The sequence below is a fragment of the Colobus angolensis genome, unplaced genomic scaffold (genome assembly GCF_000951035.1).
Source record: "Colobus angolensis palliatus isolate OR3802 unplaced genomic scaffold, Cang.pa_1.0 Scaffold37, whole genome shotgun sequence".
Lineage (NCBI taxonomy): Eukaryota > Metazoa > Chordata > Mammalia > Primates > Cercopithecidae > Colobus > Colobus angolensis.
Window position 1 is genome coordinate 3,113,394 of NW_012117043.1, and position 5,568 is coordinate 3,118,961.

The window sequence follows — 5,568 nt, forward strand, 5'->3', positions numbered from 1 at the left end:
AAAAAAAAAAAAGAATGTAGGAAATGTGGTCAAGCCTTCAGATTTTCCTGTTTTTGAAGATTTGGGAGGACTCAGAGTAGAGAAAAGCCTTTTGAATTTAAATTTGTGGTAAGGCCTTCAGTTGTGTTAGTTCCATTTGAAGACATCAGCTCATTCCTGAGAAAAACCCTATGAATGTCCAGAATGTGGAATATTTCATTTCTCTCATACCCACTCAAGGACATATGAAAATGTACACTGTAGCTGACTGGACCTTGTAAATACGAGAACGTACACAGGATTAAAACTCTAATAGTTTAGAAACTGCAAGAATCTTTTCAGTTTTAACATTTACTTGAAAAGTCACAAAAACTCCCACTGGAAAGAAGTTCCATAAGTGAAACTTTTCTAATTTGGAAAGCCTGATGCAAATTAATTATCCTGCAGTGCTTGAAAAAAATGTATGAAATGTTACACAAGTTACAAGTATATTGTTCTTATCAGTGGCTCATTCTTAAAGAGTCTTGAGTATGCATTTCACCTTGTTTTGCAGGGCAACCTTGAGGTGAGAGTTCTGTAAATGCTCTTTAAGCAGTAGTACTTGAATTTCATAGATAATGATATTTTCTTAAGTTTGTTGGTAGAATTTTTGTCTATTCATTTGATAATGTGCTGGATTCATGGTTGAATTTTGATGTTTTTCTAATATGTAGGTAATATTTTTATTTCATTATTATTTTTGTTTTGAGATGGAGTCTCGCTCTGTTGTCCGGGCTGGAGTGCAGTGGTGCAATCTCGGCTCACTGCGGCCTCCACCTCCTGGGTTTAGGCGGTTCTCCTGCCTCGGCCTCCCAAGTGGCTGGGACTGCAGGCGCCTGCCACTACGTCCAGCTGATTCTTTGTGTTTTTGGTAGAGACAGGGTTTCGCCATGTTGGCTAGGCTGGTCTTGAACTCCTGACCTCATGATTTGCCCGCCTCAGCCTCCCAAAGTTCTGGGATTACAGGCATGAGCCACCGTGCCCGGCCAGGTAAGTTTCATTTGTATGTATTGTCCTGTGATTAATGGACCAGTGAATAATGATTGTGAATTGTTGGGATTGTCTTACTAGCCTCATTTGGCAAATTTTGATTATCCCTTGTCCATTATACACATTGCACCTTTTTTTATTAAAGGAAGAACTACTCTTGATGTAAAGATGTTTATTTTTTGCTAATAATGAGTTGGTATTAATTCCTAAGTACATGAAGTTTACCATAGAGTATCATCTCATGAAAAAAAAAAAAGAAAAAGAAAAAGAAAATGCATTCTCTGCCACAAATGCTTATCCTGCTGGTTCATGTTTTTTTTTTTTTTTTTAGCTTTTCTATATCCTTGCTGATTTTCTGTCTAGGTATTCTATCAACTGCTGAGTGTAATGTTGAAATCACCAATAACTGTGAGTCTGTTTTTCCTTTTAGTTCTATCAGTTTTGTCTTCACATATTTTGCCCTTCTATAGCTTTGTGCATACACATTTAGAATTGCTCTGTCTTCTTGGTGGGCTGACCCTTTTATTACTGTGTAATTTCCGTCTTTTTTCCTGGTAATTTCATTTACTCTAAAGTCTACTTTGTCTGATAGCACATTGCTATATTTTTTCTGCTATCCATCTTTTCTGAATAATATTGTCCTGGATATAGAATTCTGAATCAACAGTTCTTTTCTTTCAGTACTTGAAAAATATTGTTCCGCTTTCTGCTAGCCTCCGTAATTTCTGATAAGAAATCTATTCTCACTTGAATTGCTTTTCTTATGGAGTAAGCGTAATTTCTTACACATTTCATTCTTTTTTTTTTCTTTAGTTTTCAGAAGTTTTACTATGATGTCTTCATGGATCTTTGGTTTATCCTGCTTGAGGGTTACTGTTTCTTGAATATGAATGTGTATGTCTTTTGCTAAATTTGGAAATTCTTCAGCCATTATTTTTTAGAATACATTTTCAGTAAAGTGTTTCATGTGGGAATTATAAAAGTATCTTTTAAAATAATTTCTAATGGAATTCCATTATAGTCAAAGCACAAACTTATTATTTGAAATCTTTTATATTTATTGAGATTTGTTTATGGCCCAGAATATGGTCTGCTGTGGTGAATATTCCACGTGAAATTGAAAAAGAAAAAGAAAAGTGTATCCTGCTGTTGCTTGGTGAGTGTTTTTTAAAATACCTTTATTAAGGTATAAGTCATAAACAATAGAAATCACACATTTAGAGTCTAATGTTGATATTCACAGAGTTGTGTAACCATCACCACAATTTAATTTTTAGAATATTTTCATTCCCCTGTAAACAACATCCCATACCCATTATCACCAATTCCCTTGGCTATCCCAGTCCTAAGCAACCACTATTTTAATTTCTGTTTCTGCAGTTTAAAAATTGACATATAATTCACATATTATGCAAAAACAAAATTTACCCATTGAAAGTGTACAATTTGGTGGTTTTTAGTATATTCATAAGGTGGTGCAACTGTCACTACTATCTAATTTCAGAATATTTTCATCACCCCAAAGAAACCCCATGGCCACTTGCCGCCACTTCCCATTTCCTTCTCATCCTCCCAGCCCTGGGCAATCACTACTTTCTGTTTTTATGGATTTGCCTATTTCGGACATTTCATATAAATGAAATACAATGTGTGGTCTTTTGTAACTGGCTTTTTCACTTAGCATAATGTTTTTAAGGAACATCTGTGTTGTAGCATGTATCAATACTTTATTTCCTTTTATTGCTGAGTAATATTCCATTACTTTGATATACATTTTATTTATATATTCTTTAGTTGATGGAAATTTGAGTTGTTTCCATTTTTGCTATTATGCATAATATTGCTACGAACATTTATGTACAAGTTTTTGTGTGGACATGTTTTCATGTCTTCTGAGTATTGACCTAGGAATAGAATTGCTGAGTCATATAGGAACTCCGTGTTTAACTTTTTTGAGAACTGCCGAACTGTGTTCCACAGCAGCTGCACCGTTTACATTCCCACCAACAACGTAGGAGGTTTCCAGTCACTCTGCATCCTCACCAGCACTTGTTTGTCTTCTTAGTTACAGCCATCCCAGTGGGTGTGAAGTGTTATCTCATTGTAGTTTTGCATTTCCCTAATACATAGTAATGTTAGTGTCTTCCCATGTGCTTATTGGCTACTTGTACATTTTCTCTGGAGAGCTGTCCATTTGGATCATTTAACCCATTTAAAATTGGGTGTTTTTTTTTTTATTGTTACATTGTAAGAATTCTTTATATATTCAGAATATGAATTTCTTAATAGATATATATTAGCAAATATTTGATTGTATTCTGTGGGTTGCCTTTTAAAATTTCATGATGATACCATATGCAGCACAAAAGTTTGGGTTTGTTTTTTGTTTTTGAGATGGAGTCTCGCTCTGTCACCCAGGCTGGACTCTAGTGGTGTGATCTTGGCTCACTGCAGCCTCTGCTTCCCAAGCTCAAGTGATTCTTCTGCCTCGACCTCCCAAGTAGCTCGGATTATAGGCATGTGCCACCACGCCTGGCTAAGTTTTATATTTTTAGTAGAGACAAGATTTCATCATGTTGGACAGGCTGGTCTCAAACTCCTGACCTCATGTGATCCACCTGCCTTGGCCTCTCAAAGTGCTGGAATTACAGGCATGAGTCACCATGCCCGGCCAGCACCAAAGTTTTTCATTGTGATGTAGACCAACTTATTTTTCTCATGTTGCTTATGCTTTTGGTGTTGTATTTACAAAGTTGTTGCCTAATCCAAAGCCATGAAAATTAACTCTATTACTTTATTCTAAGAATTTTATAATTTAATCTTTTATATTTAGGTGTACAAACCATTTTGAATTATGTTTTTCACACGGTATGAAGTAGGGGTCCAACCAAAATTCAGAAACTCAGTTGTCATGTCACCACTTGTTGAAAATACTATTCTTTTCCAATTAATTGTCGTGTGCCCTTGTCTAAAGCTTAGAGTTTTTTAAATAAATTAAATTAGGTCAAGTTGGCTGATAGTATTAGTCAAGTCTTCTAAAATCTTGCTTTTTTTTTTGTCCAGTTGTTCTATAAATTAATGAAAATGAGGTATTGAAATTTTCAAATATAATTGTGAACTTGTCCATTTCTGCTTGAAGTTCTTTCAGTTTCTGCTTTATGTATTTTGAAACCTTTGTTACTATGAGTAGAAACATTTAGCATTATTACATCTTCTTGATGAATTTATCCCTCTATTATTATTATGAAAATACCATATTTATCAATGGTATTATCCTTTGCTCTGATATCTACTTCATTTAGAATTAATATAACATTTCAGGTTTGTTTGGTTATTAGCAAGTTTTATATTGTGATTTATAGTAAGAAAATACATATTTTCATATTTGTCCCTAGTTCCTGACACAGAGTTCCTAGAACTCTTGTAATTGCCCAGATGACAGGAGCATCTTTTGTTCTAATGAGGCAACTCTTGGTGGGCTGCTGGATGGGGGCAGATGCCTAAAAGACCAAGCCGTGATTAGAAGCTTGGAACTTTCAGCCCCCATTCCCTAGGATAAGAGAAAGGCTGGAGATTGAGTTAATAATCAGTCATGTCTACATGAGGAAGCCACCATAAAAATCCCTGAACTACAGGGTTCAAGGGGCTTCCCAGTTGTGAACACATCCATGCACCAGGAGGCGTGGTGCACCCCAACTCCATGAGGACAGAAGCTCCTGCACTAGGAACCCTTCTAGTATTTGCCCTATATATCTCTTCATCTGGCTGTTCATCTGTATCCTTTATCATATCTCTTATTAATAAAATAAACTGGTAAATGTGTTTTTCTGAGGTCTGTGAGCCATTTTAGCAAATTAATCAGATCTGAGGAGGGGGTTTTGGGAACTGCAGCTTATAGCTAGTCAGTCAGAAGTATAGATGACAACCAACTACTTGCAATTGCTATTTGAAGTGAGGAGCAGGCTTGTGGAACTGAACCGTGAGCCTATTGGGCCTGACTCTAACTGCAGGTAGACGGTGTCAGAAGTAAATTGAATTGTGGGACACCCAGTTAATGTCTGCTGAAGAATTGTTTGCTGTGGGGAGAAATCCTGACATATTTTGATCACAGAAATTTTCTGTATTGTGATGAGGGTAAGATTTTAAAAAATGGGTTTTTCTTATCTCAAGCAAAACGTGGTATATTTTTCTACCTCCTACTTATTTTTTAATAATTTTTAATAGCTACATAATAGTTGTATGTATTTTAATAATACATGTGGTATTGTGATTCATAGATATAATTGTAAAGATCAAATCAGAGCTATTGGGATATCTATCACCGCAAACATTCACCCCTTCTTTATGTTGGGAACATTCCAGTTCCTCTCCTCCAGCTATTTGGAACTATAAAACAAATTATTGTGAACTATAGTCAACCTACTGTGCTACCAAACACTAGATCTTATTCCTTCTAGCTGTTTGTTGTACACACTAACCAACCTCTCTTTACATCCCACCTCCTCCAACATTTTCCAGTCTCTGGTAACCACCAGTCATCTCTCTACCTCCATGAGACCT